General features: G+C 45.5%; 2 protein-coding genes across 13 annotated transcripts in view; both read left to right on the plus strand.

Moving 5' to 3' along the window:
• CXXC1 (CXXC finger protein 1) overlaps window positions 1-586 on the plus strand; it is a 29,839-nt gene extending 29,253 nt beyond the window's left edge. For both annotated transcript variants that reach the window (XM_081951362.1, XM_081951363.1), the window contains one exon: window positions 15-586. The gene's annotated coding sequence lies outside the window, so the exon portion shown is untranslated. The remainder of the gene's footprint in view (window positions 1-14) is intronic.
• A 4,162-nt stretch (window positions 587-4,748) lies between these two features.
• Window positions 4,749-21,617, plus strand: part of LOC309384358 (methyl-CpG-binding domain protein 1-like) — a 76,618-nt gene continuing 59,749 nt past the window's right edge. For 10 of the 11 annotated variants that reach the window (XM_081937770.1, XM_081937776.1, XM_081937775.1 and 7 more), the window contains exon 1: window positions 4,749-4,954. The gene's annotated coding sequence lies outside the window, so the exon portion shown is untranslated. The remainder of the gene's footprint in view (window positions 4,955-21,617) is intronic. The other variant, XM_081937773.1, reaches the window with a different exon arrangement.

Below are 21,617 nucleotides of genomic sequence, written 5' to 3' on the forward strand. Positions count from 1 at the left end.
TTTTTTTTTTGCAGGTGCTTTCTTGATTGCTGATGAGGCCTTCATGATTCAGTGCCAACTAAACCCGGATCTTTTTAAATTATTTTTCTTAAGCCCTTTTTTCATTAAAACTGTCTGGTCTTAGCCCTCCCTCCCCAATCACTCCTGTAGAATCTAGTTTTCCTTGACCGTAATCTCTGCGTCAGTATTATAGCCTTGCTGTGAACAGTCCTTTTTTAATTATTTTTTTACATTATTACAGTTCTAAGGTAGAAGTCTGACAGTAGGGTCTTGGAGAAAAGGAATGTAGTGATGGGTCTTCCTTGTTTTTTAACCCTGCACTTCCCCACCTGGACAATAAACATTTGTCTCTCACTGGCTTGGAATGGTCCCTGCCATTGGAGCAAGATTTGCAGCAAAGATCTTTATAGATAATAGGTTCCCATTGCCCTTCTGTGTAGCTTCTGTTGAGAACCTGGAAGTAGCGATCAGAGGCTGTTAAATCAGAGCAAAGGAGGGCAGTCTAGCACAGATGTACTAGCCTATTGTGTGCACTACTGCCTGGAAGTGAAAAATTAAAAACTAATAAAATACCCAGAAATATTAATTGTTTGTTTGTTTTACTGTGGATGGAGATTGTGTAATTTTTTAAAAAAAAATGAAAATCATACTAATTATTTGCTGTACTCCTTCATCCTGTCTTTGCACAGCTTCACAACTGTCCTCTCTCCATTTTATTGTACGTGCGAGATGAGTCTTTCTATCCCTGCATCCTCATAACTACTAATTTGCAGAAAGCCAGACTCATCATAGCTCCATTTTTTTCCTACGTGGACAATTTCCCATATTCTAACTTCTCTTCTTTGTTCCCTTGTGTAAAAATGTTTATGTCTTAAACATATGAAAGCAATGGATCAATTTGTAGTTATGCTCTTTCGTTTTTATACAATGGCAATGTACACCCTACAGTAGTTATTGGCTATGTTGAAATCAGTAACGTGCAGTCAGATGAGGCAGGGGAGGCACAGCCTCACCACTGTCATGAAAAGAAAAAAAAATGTAAAAGGAAAAAGTTGAGCTAGTTGCTGCCTCACCGTGGATGACTCTGTTTAACTGTTTAAAAAAGCCTCTAAAAAAGCACCCTCTACTATGAGGCAGGAGAACTGCATGCCTCCTCTAGTCTGATTTTAGGCCTTTTATGATCACTCGAGCAGAGTTAAGCAAGGGTTAAAAGCCTAAAAATTCCTGACGTAGGGGAGGCACGCAGTTTTCCTGCCTCATAGTACAGGGCGCTTGTTTGGGCGGGGCTTGTTCAGAAGACCCGAGGCAAGAGCAGAGTTGAAATCCTTTCTGAAACAGCTGGAAAAGGTACGTGTGGGTTGGAGGGAGGGGGAGGAATTCAAACTTCATCCTCCTGGTGCGGGGCTTTGGGCAAAGGCTGGAGGGAAGGACCTTGGCTTGCTTGTGCTCTCCCTCCCCAAGTGTAGTTTGATTGTAGGCAGAGCCACGTTGCCTTTTCAAACCTGTAATCAGTGAAGCTGGGCTGGATCCTTCCGAGGCTGGGGGAAAGTGTGTGTGCTCCAGTATTGAAGGGCTTTCTGCCTCCTCCTGTGGTCTCCTCGCTGGTGCTCTTCCCTCCAATCCAACTTAGTGTGTGTGTGTGTGTATTTGTTTGAGAGAGAGTGAGTGAGAGAGAGGGAAGGGGGTAGGAGAGATAGTCCAATCCAACGTGTGTGTGTGTTTGAGAAAGGGGGGAGGGAGGGAGAGAGGGAGGAAGAAGGAAGGGAGAAGAAAAAGAAAGGAAACTTCTTTCGCAAAGGAGAAAAACAAATGCTGTCGCTTTAAATCGGAACTGAGCATGCCTGGCTGTGGAATTCTGGGAGTTGAAGTCCACAAGTCTAAAAAAATGTGAAACCCACCACTGTGTCAGTGCCTCACCAGCCATAAACCTCACCGCATGTCACTGGTTGAAATGTATAAAACATGGAACTGTTGTTGAAACACATTCAGTACATCAACTAAACTGGAATAACTGGAGATCTAAAAGTAGTGGCCAGCTTCTTGGAATGCAGACAGTAATCAGAACTAGGAAGTGACAACTAACCAACACATTAAATTATATGCTTCCTTGTGCAAACTTTGTAAAAAAGCTTGATGCAAATGTGATCTATGGCTTTGCTTTTGCCTTTTGCAAAACACCTTTTGTTTCTGTGCAGAAATATAGTCCTCAACATGATAACTGATCCCAAAATTTCTGTTGCTAAGAGGCATTTGTCAAGTGAGTTTTGCCTAAGGTTATAGCTTTCCTTGCCAGAATTGTTAAGCGAATCACTGCAGTTGATACGTTAGTAACCCAGTTATTCAGTGAACCTGGCTTCTCATTGCTTGTGAGAAGGTTGTAAGAGGCGATCACATGACATTGGAACACAGCAAAGGTCATAAATATGAACCAGTTGCCAAGCATCTGAATTTTGATCACATGATCATGGAGAGGCTGCAAAGTTTGTAACTGAAAAAATATATATTTCACTGCTGTTGAAACTGGTCACTAAAAGAAATGTTGTAAATCGAGGACTACCGGTATTTGGATTCCACTTTCCTCCACTCTGCTTGATTAATTGGCCCATTGTATCAGGTAAACGAAGCCAGGTTTGGCACCTGGCCAACACATGTACACCCAGACCAAGGACGTTCTGGCATTAGTACTCCTTTTGCATGGTCTAGGGCAGGGGTGGGTTCTGGCAGTCGCTACTGCTGGTTTGCTTGTGGACGCGCTGTGCGCGTGCGCACTTTGTGCGCTTGATACGCAGAATCGAAAGATAAGATGGCAGCGCCTATGGCGCCACCTGGAGAACTGGTTCCGCGGCATGGCAGACCTGGGTCACTGCTGGTTCCAGCGACCCAGGCCGCCTAACCACTACCAGTTCGGCTGAACTGGTCCGAACCAGTAGGAACCCACCACTGGTCTAGGGGTTCCTACATGAAGACGCGGCCAGGCATGATCTAGCATATGGAATGGACTTTCCCATTCCAAGAAGCGCTGCATGCATCGGTATAACGCCCCTTTTTGTGAGGATAGCACGGTGAGGATCAGTAAGGACGTTTCCTGGACGCACAACTTCCATTCTGGTGCAAAGGCTAGAGATTCCAGGAAGGACAACTGCTGATCGGGGATTTGGTGTATAGGTAGTCCTCTAGTTACGACCACAATTGAACCCAACATTTGTTGTTAAGCAAGACATTTGTTAAGTGAGTTTTGTCTCAGTTTACAACATTCCTTGCCACAGGTGTTAAATGAATCACTGCAGTTGGTAAGCGAGTATCCCAGTTGTTCAGTGAATCTGGCTTCCCCATTGTCTTGGCTTGTTCAGAAGGTTGCCAAAGGGGATCACATGACCCAGCAACGGTCATAAGTATGAACCAGAGGTGGGTTGCTAATTTTTTTACTACTGGTTCGAGAGCACTCCCGTGTGGGCGGGAGCACACATGGGCAGAAGTGTCCGGATGGGTGGAGCCTCCCGCTGGCGCTACTACCAGTTCGCCTGATTCTGCCCAACCGACAGCAACCCACCTCTGGTATGAACCGGTTGCCAAGTATCTGAATTTTGATCACATGGCCATGGGGATGGCTTCAAAGGTCATAACTCTGAAAAACGGCTATCAGTCACTTTTTTCAGTGCCGTTGTAACTGTTGGAAGTTATCACCCAGCCCTCTCCCAGAAAAATGAAATATCCTAGGAAATATTGAAAAGGCAGAATATTATATTCTCCTGGATGTGAAAAAGGGAGAAACACATTTTAAACACAAAGTAAATTCCTGCAGCTTCCTGCCCATCCCCACTTTGTCAATGGGCCATTAAGAAGGCCAAGCTAGTCCACTTTACATAATAAAGAGTTCTTCTCTTCAACTCCAGAGTGATGGGATTAAGGCAGGATAATATTGCCTTTTACTCAACTGACCACATGGCATCTGAGAACTCAACCAAACCTGGATTCAAAACTCAGCCTAGAGGGTTGCCCTTGCCCGGGCCCATGGGAGTCTGGCAACCAATCAGAATACATTTCTTACACAGGAACAGGAAACAGATAGGTGGGGCAGAACAGATTATAAAAAGCCCTGCAAACCCTTCTTCACGCTCTTCCCTTCCCTTCCCTTCCCTTCCCTTCTTCTCCACCAACATTGAAGCATGTGATCATCTTTTCTGTTCAGGACTCAAGCCATGTGGCCCTGACCACCATTAAAACCATCTTTCCAAGCAGCCTCCATGTCTCCAGTGTCTTTTTCCCCACTTGGAGCCGAACCCAGAAGGACATTTCTTCCAACATAACTTTGAACGGTCACTTAATGAACTGTTTCGAGAACCACCTATACCAGTGTTTCTCCACCTTGGTGACTTTAAGTCCTATGGACTTCAACTCCCAGAATCCCCCAGCCAGCATAGCTGGCTGGGGAATTCTGGGAGTTGAAGTCCACAGGACTTAAAAGTCGCCACGGTGGAGAAAGACTACCTATACATGCGCCCGGAAAAGGGGCGCATGTTATAAGCAAGGAGTCCTTGACATGCGCGCTCCCACTCCCACGTTGTCTTTTGAATCGCGCGGCGGTTCAACGGCGAAGTGGACGCGACGCTTCGTTAACGTGCCACGCAAGCAGGCAGCGCTTTTCGGCGTTCAGTTCTACCAACACGCCCCCACCCGCTCCATTCTCTCCGCCCCCCCTATCACGTGCCACGGAAGGCCGTTCCGACTCTCCCAACTCCTGCCGCCGCCTTGGAAGTCGTTTCCGCTTCCGGGTCTTCTGCAGACTGTTGTTTCTGTTGGCGTGGAGGGGGGGCTGCTGGTGATTCACTTTCCTCCTTGTTCCTTTGGCGAGGCAGAAAAGGTTCGGCGGTGCGTCGCGGGCGACGGAGCTCCTTCAGCGGAGCTCGCCTGGATCCCTTCCGTCCCGAGGGCAAAAGCCGAGAGGAAGAGGTCGGTAAGTGAGGTTGCCGTTGGGCCTTTAAGATGCGGGCGGGCTCTGGCAAGAAAGCGGGGCAGAGGCGGGGCTCCAGATGGCTCCGGATAGAGATGCGTCTGTTGCGCACCTGAAAACATTGTGCGCCCGGTTGCCTCGGGATGCCGCCGACAGCATCCCTATCAAGAGTACTAACTGACAGAAAGCCACTCATCAAAGCCCTCATAGCTGGTCCGCTCGAGATGGAGCCCCGGATATTGCCCTGATGGCTCTGCTGGGTACCAAGAGCTGCGCCACATCCGAGAGGTCGAGAAAGGTGGCCAGCCTTACAAGGCGTGTGCGTTGGGAATCGGTCCCATGCCGATTTTTTTATACAGGTAGTCCTCGACTTTTCAACAGTCGCTTATAGTGACCGCTTGAAGTTAAGACGGCACTGAAAAAAGGGTCTTACGACCGTTCACACTTAACGACTGTGGCAGCCTTCCCCTCGGTCACCTGATTGGATGCTTTGAAGTTACCCTGAAAAAAGTGACTTACGACTATTGTTCACACTTACAACCGTGGCAGACTTCCCCATGGTCACCTGATTGGATGCTTTGAAGTTACATTGAAAAAAGTGACTTACGACCATTTTTTACACTTATGACCATGGCAGACTTTCCCATGGTCACCTGATTGAATGCTTTGAAGTTACACTAAAAAAGTGACATGACTGTGGCAGACTTCCCCATGGTCACCTGATTGGATGCTTGCCACCCAATTCAAATTTACGGTTGCAGTGTCGTCCCAGGGTCACCTGACCCCCTTTTGCCATCTTCCGACAAGCCAAGTCAATGGGGAAATCAGATTCACTTAATAACAGTGTTACTAATTTAACAACTGCACTTAACATATGCGGCAAGAAAAGTTGAGGCAAATGAGGCAAAACTCAACAGATTTCGCACTTAGCAACTTAAATGTTGGGCTCAACTGCAGTCGTAAGTTGAGGACTACCTGTCTCATGCTGTTTAATCTGCGAGCTGTTAACAATTGTTATTAGCACAGGTCTAATCCCTCAGATATGAGTTAACTGCCTTCAAAAGTGGCACTCTGTTGTCTTAAAAATGTTTTTGCACATCAGATTCCTCTTGGGTAAAAACTCTTTGTGGATACTTTTTATGTAAAACCACTATGAAATAAAGGTCATATCCTGAATCGCTACATTCTCGGAGCTATAATTTTGCACTGTGGCAATAGCAAAATTATCCAGAAGTAATGCATGGGATGGGTGATTATTTTTTTAAGTAGAATACTATGCTCCTGAAATTACAGTGAAATTATAAATTCAGTCAGTTTGCATAGAAACATGTGCTATAGGTTTGCCATCATGGGACTAAGATAAAGGATTGTAAGGAAGAGATCATTCCAAATTCTTGGAATGCCTCACCCTTGCTTTTGAGCAACATTTGGGTGTTAGTGACCCCTGCTCCAATGCCCGGGAAGGTATGGTTTCTTTCTTTGTCAATGGGTTATGCCCCAAAATTTCTAAGGCCATCTGGACCAATGTGATAGGATGGAAAGCCAAATCTGTGTCTGAAATCATGGACATTGCAAATCATTATTCCTCTTCCTTCAAACAAAAAAGGGAGGAAAAAGAAACTAAACTTATGGCTTTGCAACTCCATGCCCTTGAGAATTCACCACTCTTGTCCGAAACCTAGGGTAATACCCCCAACTTACCCTACTTCCTTTGATGCTCAGAATAGGGCTTTTTATTATTTTAATTGCGGTCAGGAGGGTCATAGGAATACTTGTCGCTACCCGCCTCTTGGATATCAACACCCCCTACCCTGTTCCTCGCCATAGAAATTGTCCCTTTCTTCCTCATTTTTCACAGCAAACTGATTCTTTTCCTGACTGTTAGTATTGCCCGACACCTAGCAACTTCATTTACTCTTTAATATGCCCCCTTATCCCCCTTACCCTTCTGATTCTGAACTTGCTATTCATATTGATGGCCACCCCGTTAAAGTTTTAGTTGATACAGGAGCTGGCCATTCTATCCTGTGAGCCATTGATTTCCCTCATATCAGGCCCTCCTAACAGGTTATTAATGCTGTTGGTGTTTCCAGTGTCCTTGTCCCCCATCCTGTTTCTGTCCCAATCACTGTCTCTTTAGGTCCTCTTTCCCAAGAACATGCCTTTCTCCTCAGTCCCTATTCCTCTGTTAACCTATCGGACTGCGAACCTCTTTGCAAATTGGTCTATTTACTGTCAACCTGATGACTTTTACCTGGACGTTCCCTCTTGTAATGAATTTTCTATGTTGAGTTTCCTTCATTCCACCCCTGCACATCTTGCTTCTGATCTTTTCCCCCTATCTTCTGTCACCCCTCCTCTTGACTCTTTCCTTGACCAGGTGTGCCAGGACCTTGTTGCTAAAGTTCCCGAAACCCTTCATCCTGATGATGTCAGTCGAATTCGTTCAGCTTTACCTGCCCGAGTTCAACTGGACCTCACAAAACCCCTGCCCCATGTGCAACAGTGCTTCTTATTGAAAGAAGCAGTGGAAGGGATCCACCCTGTTATTGAGTCCCTCCTTCAATAAGGGATTCTTATGCCTACTAGGAGTCTCTGCAGTACCCCTGTTCTTCCTGTCCAAAAAAAAGTCCTCTGGTAAAAGGAACTTTGTGCAGGATCTTTGCCATATCAACAGAATTTTCCCCCTCCTATCCCACCATCCCTAACCCTGCCACTATATTGTCCTCCATCCTCTCTGATGGCAAAATCTCGAAAGTCATGTGCTTGGATGGCTAAGCTGTGTAATGTAATGTTAGATAATGATTCAGGGCCAATTGGTCTCAAGCCGTCCCTTTTGACTGCTTGTCCGATTGGTCCTCATTGCAATGTGTTCATGATGTAAGTGCTTTATGTTTGCTATACTCTAAATTTCAATAAACCTCTAGATCCTAAAGTGAGATGCTTTTTGGCGTGTTGTCTGTTCAATTTCTACTGGGTGCAGTTTTGTTGCTAATGATTTGGATTTTCCTCTGACATCACTAAACAAATGGTTGTAAGTCAAAGATTATCTGTAATAGCTTTGACGGAAGGAATAGTTTATATCAATTTGTGGTTGCCTTTTAAAGTCCAGGATTTGGGAGATATGGACAAAAAACTGAAACCAGCTAATTTTGAAAAAGAAGTTATTTTTAATTATATAAGTTTCCAAGGAAGAGTTGCATGAAAAAAATCCAATTGGCTGATCTAACTCTCTTAGTCAGGGCTGTGATTCTTTTTTTTTTATTAAAAGTTTTAATAAGTTTTACAAGTATTATCCCTTCCCACCCTCCCTCCCCCCAACTTCCCAGAGCAAAATACAGGGTATAAACATTTAACAATCATACCCTAACATAAGCTAACTGATTTTGACATCCTACCTCCTCTTGTGCTTTAATTCCCCTTTTGTTAAGATAATTTTAGGTAAATTGTAACATTCTTTGTGCCTTCACTCATAAGCTAACTGAAATTTCCTATATTCTTAATCTCTGGAATATGGAATATAGATATAGTTTACATTTACTATATCTTATGAAAGGTAGCTGTTGAGATAGAAAGTTTCTTGGTTTGGTGCCTGAAAAACGAGTTAGAATTGGATGCAGGAACAGAGCAGAGCAGATTACACAAGGATGGGGTGGGGCTTACTGTATAACAAATCAGCCTTTTGTTAGATTCTGAACTACTGTATCATTTAATACAAAACTGGCAACACTGCAGATCTTAGTTGCTCTGAGTTTATAAACAAAGTCTGCCACCCATGGTCAACAGTGTGCCCATAGACATTTCAGCCATCAGCTCCACCTACTTTACTTTTTATTTAAAAATGTTTTAAAACTTCTAATTTTAAAAAGCTTTAAATAAGAGGCAGATATTCTGCTAAATAAAGCAGTAACCTCCATAATTTTATTTTAATTTAATTTTTTAAAATTGTCAATAATGTTCTGGAATCCAGCATAATGCTTCATTTTTCTTTAAAAAACACACCTGCACTTCAATCTTTGCCTATGAATGTGTCTGTTGCCAGAAGAAACACAAAGGTAAGCCGTGGGATGTTGCGAAGCAGAGGGCAAGCTCATTTATCCGACTTCTGATCAACTGGTATTTTGTATTTTGTGACTGGCCATCTCATTGCAACAATAATTTTGTGAATGGTCATTCTCCCTCAAAACAGCTACGTTCTCCACATGCTTTCAAAGATAAAACATGCCTCTGGCATATAAATGCTAAGGAGCCCTGCTCTAACCCAGGTTCCTTGAATGGGAATTGTTTGTTGCTGTTAATTCTGTGTGTTTTTGATGGCAAAACATACAGATCATCCTTTATTTATAACCATTTGTTTAGTGACCATTCAATGTTAAGTGAAACAATACTGAAAAAAATGACATGTGACAATTTCCTACACTTATGGCAATTATAGCATCCCCATGGTCACATGATCAAAATTAGGATGCTTGGCAACTGGTTCATATTTGTGGCAGTTGCTGTGTTCTGGGAGTCATGTAATCACCTTTTGTGACCTTCTGACGAATAAAGTCAGTGGGAAAGCCATATTCATTTAACAACTTTGTTGTTAAGGTGTTGTGGCCCAGCAGTGGCCGGCTGAGCTGTTGGTGGACTCTGACACCTCAGACCATTATGGGACTGCTCTGGAGGATGAGGAAGACTCTGGAGGGTGTTTAGAGTCAGAGTAGGAACTAGAGAGGCCTGTTAGCCACCAGGTGGCATCTGAGTCAGGGAGCAGTGAGGAGGAACAGAGGGAGGTTGTCCCTGATGTGCGTATGCGTAGAATTGATAGGAGAAAGGAACAGCTGTGGAAAAGACGTCATAGAAGGAAGTAAGGACAGCTGGCTAAGAGTGTGGCCCCTTCCAAAGAGTTTATAGGTGGAGCGACAGGAGGGGAATCTTTGCAGGAAACAACAGTCCATTATACGAGCCGTTGAGAAAACATTCTGTAAGTTTAATCTTGGGTTCTTGAAGATAACTTTCTAGGCTCCTAGCCAAGGGGTGGCTTTATGTAATTAGTCGTGGCAGACAGCCAAGCCTGTGTCTGCATATTCATTGGAATCACGGGACAGAACATAAGGTAATTGTATTAATTCAGTTAACCGTGGCAAGAAAAATCATAAAACAGGGCAAAACATAGCAATGGAATTTTTGGTTTCAATTGTAGTCATAAGTCAAGTTCCTGTAGTTTACCTGGGCTGATCTCTGAAGCTAAACAAGATCATATCTAGTTAGTTCTTAGATGATGGGGTAGGATGGCTGTTCAAGTTCTGTTGGCTATACTGGAAAACCAGAAGAACATTCTGGATGGGAATGGTGACAAAATACATCCGTAATGGCATAGCTGCAGTTATCAGAACTCAACTCCAGTTCAAAAGTGTCTTAACTGGTACATATCCAAAAGTATGAAAATGTGTTTCCTTGTAAAAGTGACCGTTTTACTTGTCTCCCTGTTTTATGAGCATTTTATACCTTTTAAATATTATTCAAAGACAGTTTAGCTGTAACTTTGTGATCTCATGGCAGATAGATTTTTTTCCACTTCTCTGCTCCATACATTTTACAGGCTGTCTTTGGAAAAAAGTAAACTGCAGAAATAAAAAATTAATTTCCAGTGCTTTCTACAAATTTGCATGAGAACCTCCTGCTCCAGATCCTTATATACTAATTCAGAAAGTATTAAAGGCTTAAGTGTTTTATTCACATGCTTAATGTTTGTAATCTGTTTTCAGTGGATAGCCTGTATTTTCTGTTTTGTACAAATGTCTATCAAACTATTATTTTATATATTATATTACACCACTTATTGTGATTTCTTCTATATATATGGTTTGACAAACTTTTTATATTACTATTAAAACAAAGGAAAATTATGAGGAACTTGAGAGAATGTCTTTGAAATCAGTGAGCAGGAAAAGAAAGAATTGAATTACTCTGCTTTCCCATTACTCAGAACATCTAACTTACTTGTATATATTATACTGTAGTAACACATGGACCCTATCTAACAAAATGAAATTCAATGGTGAGAAAAATAAGGTTCTACATTTAAGCAAGAAAAACCAAATGCATAGGTATAGAGTAGGTGGCATCTGGCTCAATAGTAGTAAGTGCAAGAAGGATCTTGTGGACACTTAAATATGAGCCACCAGTGTACTGAAGCTGCCAAAAAAGCCAACAGTAGCAGTTCTTGGTTGAATTAACAGGGATAGGATTACACAAACTCCGCTAGAGAGAAGTTCCCTGAATATGGGCTCCAGCATTAGTCTGAAAGCTTGGAAGACTAAACGTTTGGTCCCAGTGACTGACCCACATTGGATAGCATCAAGATCACATGGAAGTGTTAGTAACGCTTTATAATGCTTTGGTAGGACCATACTTGTAATATTGCATCCCTGTTTGTTTGCCATGATATAAAAAAGATGTTGAGATTCTAGAAGGAGTGCAGAGAAGAGCAACAAAACTGGTTAGGGGACTAGAGACAAAACCATACGAAGAACAGTTTCCGGAAGTGGGTATGTGTAAGGACTTGCCTCTCCTCTCTCCTCGAGAAAGCAGAAATCTTGAAACAAGTAACATTCCAAAAGGAAACTTTTATTGGGAGATAGGGATAGCAAGAAGAGTAAGGCAGGATCTGAAATTCCTGCTCAGAACCGTTAGATTAAACATTGCAGAAACCCCTCCCCTATGTCCAGTCTGAGGTGAGCCAATCCACAGGTACAAAGTTGTAAGAATTATAAAAAATTGTTCTCAGGCGCCACTTCGCCTGTTCCTTCAGAGCAGAGACAAAACAGATGGCCTCAGGCCTATACCTCCCCCTCCCTTTTCCAAGTAGTGGCAAAGTGACAAAAAGACCAGAAGCAGGAAAAGGTTGTAAAGAAGCATCCTGCCCCCCCATCCCCAGAATGCCAGTGTCCCGAAAGGGATCTTTGGGGACCTGACAGTATGTCTAGTTTAATGAAAAGAAGGACTGGGGTGACATGATAGCAGTGTTCCAATATCTAAGGAGCTGCCACAAAGAAGAGGGGGCAAACACTTTTCTAAAGCACCTGAAGGCACGACAAGAAGTAATGGATGGAAACTAATCAAGGAGAGAAGCAACTTAGAACTAAGAGATTGGACAACCATTTGTCTGAAATGGTATAAACTTCCTTCTTCAATAAAGGGTTGCACTAGAACAGGGGTGTCAAACTCGTGGCCCATGGGCTGGATGGTACCAGATGGTTTATACAAAATAGCCTCTGATGTAACATATCCTGAAACAATTCTATCCCAAATATCTAGTCAAGTTAAAGCTTTTAGTAAAAATACTATTCTGGTTCAAATTAAATGAAACCATTGCTGGATTCACTAAGTCTTGTACCACAAACATAATTTGTAAATTATAATCCATAGGTATACCGTAGTATATAACCGTCATGACTAGAATTGTATATCATCATTGGCTTATTGTTCAAAGCAAGTAATTGGATATGTACCCTATAATATATGACATCTGAGAGGCATTTCTAATCAATGATCATGTTTATGGTACTATTTGTTTTTACATGTATTATGTAAGAAGCTGCCTATTAGTTGTGTAATGGCTGTGTAAGTGGCTTATGAGCTAAGGACTGGAATTCCCAGAGCTACTCATGCCACTGCTATACAGGGATTTGAATCTGGATAGTTTTTCCAATTAAAAGCTTAACTTTAATTGTGCAATCGAAGCAGAGTGGTTATTCATAATAACTCATAATGAATTCTAAGGAAATTAATATATTAAATCTTATTTTATTCTGTTTTATGAGGTCTAAAATTGGCATCTAGCATTTTATCATTCTGAAAAAGCTGAAAGAAGTGATAACGTGTCCATGGCTCATTTGCTAAACCTGCTCTTCAGAGGTGATTGCTTGCCTGAAATACAAGATAAGGCATTTCCGGTTTGATTTCCTTCACTTCCAATTTTTGCCTGAAATTATAGTGTTGGGTCACATACCGTATTTTTCGCCCTATAAGACACACTTTTTTACTCCCAAAAAGAGGGTGAAAATCTGGGTGCGTCTTATAGGCCAAATGTAGCCACCTGGGCAGTGGTGGGTTTCTGCGGTTGGTCAATGAACCCGGAAGCTCCGCCCCTGTCACTCACTCGCAAGTCCTTGGTGTTTTTTTGCATCGGAGCTTGCTGCAAAAGAGAGGGAGCAAAGACCTTTTCTCTCTCTCCAACGTTCTTTCTTTCTCTTTCTATCTTTGTCTCTCTCTCTCCCTTCCTTCCTTTCTCTCTTACTCTTTCTTTCTCACTCTCCCCCCCCTCTCACACACACATACGTACCTTCCAGTTGGCAAAAATTTCTGTTTTGCCAGCTGGGAGGCTGGCAAAGAAGCCTCGTTTTCCCTGCCGCCTGTGGCACTTCACTTGCTGCAACTCGGACAATGGGGAGGTGGGAGTAGCGCTGTCCGGGTTGCAGCAAGAAGAAGGATCGGCTGCGGGAGTCCGGCAGAGCAGCGTGTGGAGCCGCACGGAACCCCCGGGGAGACGGGCTCTGCGCGCTGCTCTGCCGGTCTGCCGATCATCCGCTGACCCCTAAAGAAGAAGGATCGGCTGCGGGAATCCGGCAGAGCAGCGTGCGGAGCCGCGCGGAGACGGGCTCTGCGCGCTGCTCTGCCAGACTCCCGCAGCCGATCCTTCTTCTTTAGGGGTTAGCGGATGATCGGCAGACCAGCAGAGCAGCGCGCAGAGCCCGGCTCCGCGCAGCTCCGCGCGGCTCCGCACGCTGCTCTGCCAGATTCCCGCAGCCGATCCTTCTTCTTGCTGCAACCCGGACAGCGCTACGCCCACCTCCCCATTGTCCGAGTTGCAGCAAGTGAAGTGCCACAGGCGGCAGGGAAAACGAGGCTTCTTTGCCAGCCTCCCAGCTGGCAAAACAGAATTTTTTGCCAACTGGAAGGTACGTATGTGTGTGTGAGAGGGGGGGGGGAGAGTGAGAAAGAAAGAGTAAGAGAGAAAGGAAGGAAGGGAGAGAGAGAGACAAAGATAGAAAGAGAAAGAAAGAACGTTGGAGAGAGAGAGACACAAGAAAGGAAGGAAGGAAAGAAAGGAAGGAAGGAAGGAAAGAAAGAGGGAGAGAGAGACACAAGAAAGAAAGGAAGAAGGAAGGAAGGAAGGAAGAAAAAGAAAGAAAGAAAGAAAGAAAAAGGAAGAGAACTTATGATCACAATTGAGCCCAAAGTTTTGGTTGCTAAGCAAGAGCATTGTTAAATGAGTTTCATTCATGAGTTTTTACAATCTCCTTTCCAGCAGCATTCACTCAAACCAGATGCATATGAGGGGGTTAGAGACCACCAGATGAAATATGGGGGTTAGAGAGCACCAGATGAGATATGAGGGGTTATGAGACCACTAGATGAAATATAGCTGGATAAGAGAGCACCAGATGAAATATAAGTGGGGAGGGGAAATGAAGAACATATTGGTAATATTGACAGTTCTTTCATTTCTGGATTTCTTGCTGTTTCTTGCTCTGACTGTTAATGAGAGTAAAGATAGTTCTTAATATGTTACATGGTTGACATAAAATTGTTCTTAAACTGCTGTTAACTTTATACAGTTGATATAAAATATTTTACTATAGTATTTGGTTCATAATCTTTTTCGTCTAGATTTTCCTCCTTTAAAATTGGGTGCGTCTTGTATTCCGGAGCGTCCTATAGGGCGAAAAATACGGTAACTATTTTTTCCCCTATCTTTTTTTTTGTAATTTGTTTTTCATGTTTTCACAGAATATTGTTTTGTTTGTTTGTTTTGTTTTTATTGGATTTATATGCCGCCCTTCTCCCAAAGGACTCAGGGCGGCGTACAACATTAAAAAACACACATCCCAAAAGTTAAAAAGAAATTAAATACATATCCAAAAAAAAAACAACCCCGAATTTATAAGACAATACATTTAAAAATGAGTTAAAATTAACAATCCAGGTCGACTTGCTGGAAAAGCCAACTTTTTAGGGCGCGTCGGAAGGATTGGAGGTCAGGGATTATGCGAAGCTCCGGGGGCAGCTCATTCGAGAGGGAAGGCGCTCCCACAGAGAAGGCTCTCCCCCTGGGGGTCACCAGCCGACACTGTCTGGCCGACGGCACCCTGAGGAGGCCAACTCTGTGGGATCGTACTGGACGGTGGGAGGCTACTGGTGGCAGTAGGTGGTCTCGCAGGTATCCTGGGCCTAAGCCATGGAGCGCTTTAAGGTCATAATTAATACCTTGAATCGCACCCGGAAAACAACCAGCAACCAGTGCAGGCCGCCTAAAAGGGGTGTAACATGGGAGCACCTAGATACCCCCATGACAACCCGTGTGGCTGCATTCTGGACCAGCTGAAGCCTCCGGATGCTCTTCAATATGTGTGTATTGTGATAGTATCTTCTTGGATTGTAGAGAGTAAAAAAATGAAACCACACATTATTCAGTTCTTATTTTTGTTGATGTTTCAATGCTCTTAAGAGAGTCCTTGGAGCACAATGCATCTTCTTTCAAATAGGTAAGTGCCTTGATTTGATATTTACAGCAAGAATAATCAGCTTAAAATTGGGAAGATTGTGACTTTTTCAAACTACTTGGGTTTTGGAAGGTTATGTGGTAGAGGGACATAGGTTGAGAAGGCAAAACATTGTTATTTCTATTACTACTAAAAATAGGGTGTGGGAAGCATGGTGTGAAGTTCCCAGAAGATGACCTAATTAATTTACGAGCCTTGGGACAAAGTTCAAAAGAAATCCAATCATTTATTAGGATTGACATTCTGGCGTGGACTCCTGTGGAGCCAAAACTGCTTTCGCTTAATTGCGTTTACTCCTGTATCCCCTCCCTTCTGTCCTGTGTCATAACTCATATTGTCCAACTAGGCTGTAGACATGAGATCCGACTCCGGCCAAAGGCATGCATGGAATTTCCCCCTCCATGCCAGCCTGATAATAGTCATGGCAACGCTTTAGAAGTTGACACATGGCTTCTGGAATTTTTTCTTATTCTGTAAAAATAGTTTTCTAGGTCACAATGAGACAGCAGGAGGAAACCGAACCAATATTGGCCAGTTGACCATTGGGTATAGGAGCCCCTAGACTCCACTTAGCTAGCAATAACAGAAAACTCAAACCAGCATATTACTTAACTTTTGATACCTCTTTCTTAATAACTGTTACAAACTTTACTGGAACATGTGTTGCAAGCTGCTTCAAGGAATGGGCACAGGAAACATGTTGTTTGTGTAGGATAGAAACGGCTGTTAAGCGTATTAATAGAGTATAGCATTTACAGTTGCTGATTTTAACTTTTTCACTTCTCTTTCTGTAAGTTTCCAAAATGTATTTTTGAATCTTGACAAATATGAAATGTATACTCCTCTTTTGCTGACAAAGTAATACTTGCATAAATGCCCCCACCTTAGGTGGGCATAAAACTCCCGTCCTGGACAAAGCCAGGACAGTTCAGATGTTGGTGTGCGAACATGCTGAACTCGATGCATCAATAAACCTGTTTTCTCTTGCACCTTTGTGGTCTCACGTCCAGTCTTTGGCGTGCATTGCGGCTTAGGCCCCAATCCGCCGCAACATTTCTGGTGACGGCAGCAGGACTGTGAGGGGTCTTGGGACCCTCTGGAGTGTCCTCCCCGGTGTCGGGGCTTGGCTGGTCCAAGGGAACTTCCCTGGCGCCAACAGACCCTTGTTCTGAGGGACTTCCTGGGGGCCGAGGGCTCCGACAGCAGCGGCTGACAACTCCAAGAACCACTGAAGAAGGACCAGAGACCAGGAACTCAGAGCGCCGGCTGGCTGAGTCGAAGGGACCCAGACAGGCAAGTATTGTGGGACCCCAAAGTAGATCCGGACTCATTCGTGAACCAGACCAGTAGACCCGGACTCCTTGTCGAGCCGGAGGTGTGGCCTGATCCCCCGACGCTCACTGAACAGGTACCTCTGGGAGGGTTGTTTAAGCACAAGTGCTCTGTGAGGCTATTGCGGTTCCCTACGGTGGCCGTGGTTATCCGGCACCCTGGGCCAGTAGCAAGTGCGTGGAATAAACAAAAGTGTGTGTGTGGCGTTCGCAGTTCCCATCGGAGGCCGTGGTGATCTGGCTCCCTGGGTCGGATGTGTGTGTGTTTGACCATTTAGCTGTTGTGTCTGGTGCCCCAGGAGGAATATGGGTGGTAGCGAGAGCGTTCCCCTTCCCCCCCTCCAATGTATGATAAACCATTTTAAAACAGAATATATGTCCCAGGACTATGGCATTGAGTGGAGTAGGCACAATCTTAGAAAATTCTGTGAATCAGAATGGCCAACCTTTGGCTTTGGGTGGCCCACCACGGGCATTTTTGACCCCAACATTGCTCTAAAAGTCCATCAGTTGGTGTTCCATCCCCAATTGGGACACCCGGACCAAGCCCCCTACATCGATGTGTTGTACTTTCTAGTGAGGAGACTCCCCGCCTGGATAGGAAAATGCCAAACCAAACAGTGCAATGTCATGTTGACATGCACAATCCCTTTAAAACGCCTGAAGAAGATTCCGCCTGTTTTCGCCAGCGTTTCAGAAGAACTCCCCCATCCTCCACCATATGCACCCCCCAAGCGACGGCACCCTCAATGAGAGGAGCCAGGCCAAGAACCACAGCCCCCCAGCCGCTGCCAACCATCAGCAGCCCCCTCCAGGACAGTCAAAGCACCTCAAGGGGTGGCGCATCCGCCGCTGGGATGAAGGAAAATTGCAGGCTCTCTCCCCCCTGTTTTCCCCAACAAGTCCTTTCAAGGGCTCGGAGGACCTCACCCTCTCTGAGTGCCCAGTCTCCCCCGAGGAAAAGAAACAAGAGGAATCATGAGAGGGACTAGAAGAAAAGGGGGGGGCACTGGCGGGCGCAACGGACGAGCAGCCCATAGCCACCCGTACTAGGGCAAAGGAAATGGCCCCCATTCTAACAGCTCCTTTAAGACAGGTGGACTAGTTATTGGTGGACAGAAATGACCCAACGAGGGTGGTCATGAGCCCCTTGTTTCAGCATGTCCCTTTCTCCACTTCAGATCTTCTTAATTGGAAACTACACTATGGCCCCTTTACCGAAAAACCCAATGAAGTGGCCGACCTGATTAAAACCATTGTGGATACCCACAACCCGTCCTGGCTGGATCTACAACAACTCCAGGTCACCTTATTCAACCCTGAGGAGAGGGAGAAGATTAGAATAGCAGTCTCTCAGATTCTGAAGCCAGACACCCCGCCCGGTCAAAATTGGGCGATTTTGTGGCGGCGCGTTTCCCCTTTCAGGACCCGAACAGGGATCCTTATGATGCCCACCAGATGGCCCTCCTTCGCAAATTCCAGCAATTGGTAGTAAGGGCAGCCCGGGTAGCAGGAAAACCAACTGCAAACATGTCCAAACCCTCCCTAGTCCTCCAAGAGCCCGAGGCTTTCTATGCCAGGCTTATCGAGGCATACCAGATATATACACCTATAGACCCAACTATGCCTGAGAATGCTCAGATGCTCGCCATGGCATTCATCTCCCAAAGTGCTCCGGATATTCACCGGAAGCTGCAAAAATTGGAAGGGGCACTGGGAAAGCCCATGAGTGAACTGGTGGAGGTAGCCCGGAAAACATTTGTAAATAGGGAGGCAGTGGAGGAGAAGAAAAAGGACCTGAAGATGCAGAAGAAGGCCGAACTCTTAGCAGCCGCCATAATGACGATGCCCACAGGGGAGGGTAGAACGCGGGGAAGAGAACTGGAGGGTGCAATCAATGCACTTATTGCCACCAACATGGACATTGAAAGGAAGAATACCCCCAGAGGATGAGGGATGGAAGGGGGCTCAAGAGAGGACCCAGTCGCCCAGGGCCCTCCAGAGACCCTCGTAGACGCCCAAGCATGAGGGGACGGGGTAACGGAAGAAGGCCATTTCCTCGAGCCGCGCTGATGAGACTAACAGACATAGAGGAAGGGGACTGAAGCTGACCGGATTCTTTAGGCCTCCCAGAACCTATGGTCCGCATCAAAATCGGAGGCAAAAGTATTCCCTTCCTAGTGGACACAGGGGCTACCCGTTCAGTTTTAACTCAACCCCTTGGCCCCCTGTCCATCCAATCCAAAAATATCCAAGGGGCTACGGGGGACCCCCAAAAGCGCTCTCTATTGCAATCTTTACTCTGCACAACTGGAGGACATTCCATTACTCACCAGTTTGTATATTTGCTTGAGTGCCCGATCCTGCTGTTGGGCCGAGACTTACTATGCAAACTGAGCGCGCAGATTTTCTTTAATGAAAGTGGTGAGATGAATCTGAAGTATGGCAAAGTTAACTTAGAAGTACCCAGGGAAGAGGCCTGGAGAATCATGTCAATCATAGAAGACCCAGGGGAAAAATGGCAGGAATTTAGAGTTCCGAGAGTATGGGCGGAAGACAATCCACCCGGGTTTGCAGCCCATCATCCACCATTGTTGAGGAACTCCCGATGAGACTTCCCGTCCGGATTCGCCAAACAGCATATCCCCGGCCTATTGTCGCCTCTATCCAGGAAGTAATCGACCTATACTTAGACCATCACATCCTAGTCCCCACGGACTCCAAATGGAATACGCAAATCCTACCTATTCCAAAGGGAGAAGGCCATTTCAGGATGGCCCAAGACCTGCGCCCTGTGAATGCCGCCACAGTCACAATTCATCCAACTGTACCTAACCCTTATATTTCACTGGGCCTAATTCCACCGACAGCTAAGTGGTTTTCCGTCATTGACCTTAAGGATGCTTTCTTCTCCATCCCCATACACCAAAAGAGTCGTCATTTGTTTGCATTTGAGTGGGAGAGTCCTATTACTGGCCGTAAACAACAGTACACCTGGACCTAGCTCCCACAGGGCTTTAAGAACTCCCCTACTCTGTTTGGCGCCACCCTAGGCACCGATTTGGAACTGTTGGAAATCCCCCGGCCTGATGTGGTGCTTCAATATGTGGGTGACTTGTTGGTTACCGGGCACACCCGGGAAGATTGCCATCGAAATACCTCTGCTTTATTGCATCTCCTCCAGGAAAAGGGATACAAGGCTTCTAGAAAAAAGGCTCAGTTAGTCCGGTCAGAGGTTAGATATTTGGGGTATGATATACAACAAGGACAAAGAACGCTGGGTCATGAGAGGAAGGAGGCCATATGCCAACTGCCTGTCCCCAAGAACCGGAAGGAACTTAGAGGGTTCCTGGGAGCAGCTGGCTTCTGCCGCATTTGGATCCCCAACTTTGCTCTACTGGCCAAGCCCTTATATGAAGCCACTAGGGGTCAGGAGAAGAAGTCCATGTAATGGGGAAAAGAGGAACAAGCTAGCTTCCTGAAGCTCAAGCAATCTCTCACTCAGGCCCCTAGCTTGGGCCTCCCTGATTTGGACAAACCGTTTCATTTGTTTGTGGATACAAAACACAATATGGCCGTGGGGGTATTGACCCAGAAGTTTGGGAATTGGCACCGCCCAGTGGCAAATCTGTCAAAACAGTTGCGAAACCCGGTAGCGAAAGGATGGCCTGCCTGCCTTAAAGCAGTGGCTGGCACGGCACTACTTACCCAAGAGGCCAACAAGTTGACATTCGGCCAGGAACTGGACATCTACACTCCACACGCCCTCAAAGCCGTCCTGGATCGGAAAGGCCATCAACGGCTCACCAATCCCAGAATGCTCAAGTATCAGGGCCTGATCACCCACAACCCCTTAATCAAACTGGTCCAGTCCCAGTCGCTCAACCCCGCCACCTTGTTGCCGGAACCCGACGTACACACCACACATGATTGTTTGCAGACAATTGCCGACACTTATGCCAGCCGCCCAGATTTGAAGGCTGAACCACTCCCCCGCCCCGATGCAGCTCTCTACATGGATGGCACTAGTTTTCTACATGAGGGAATACGGAAAGCGGCCTATGGGAAGCCGAACCCCTCCCTCCAGGCACAAGTGCCCAGCTCGCCAAGTTACACGCTCTCACGCGGGCCCTTGAGTTATCGCGAGGCCTTAGAGTTAATATTTATACGGACTCCAAATATGCATTCCTCACAGTGCAAGTCCATGGGGCTCTTTACAAGGAACGGGGACTCATAACTGCAGGTGGAAAGGACATTAAGTATGGTCCGTAAATTTTGAGGCTCTTGGACAGTGTGTGGGCCCCCAAGGAAGTAGCGATCATGCATGTGCGAGGACACCAGAAGGGAGCCACAGACACGGAACTAGGCAACAATAGGGCCGATCGCACCGCTTGGGCTGTGGCTTTCCGGCCCCTGCAGTTGCAAGCCACTTGCCTCACCTTGTGGACTCCGCCTCATTCCCCCTCCCTTGCATTCTCCCCATGTTTGTGAGGACAATCAGTAACAGCATGTCCCTCCTCGTTGAGCAAAAGGCGACTGCGAAAGCCATGGCACTATGCGAGGAGGCCGGCGAGTATGTTACTTTGATCCATCCGGAAGAACCTGAGTCTGAGGTAGTGTATGAAATTACACATTAATCCTTGGATTGGGGTCCAGTTTCAAAAGGGGGGAATGAGGCAGCAGGAGGAAACCGAACCATTATTAGCTAGTTGACCATTGGGTATAGGAGCCCCTAGACTCCACTTAAGCTAGCAATAACAGAAAACTCAAACCAGCGTATTA

The sequence above is a fragment of the Natrix helvetica genome, assembly GCF_964273705.1.
Source record: "Natrix helvetica genome assembly, chromosome: 1".
Classification (NCBI taxonomy): domain Eukaryota; kingdom Metazoa; phylum Chordata; class Lepidosauria; order Squamata; family Natricidae; genus Natrix; species Natrix helvetica.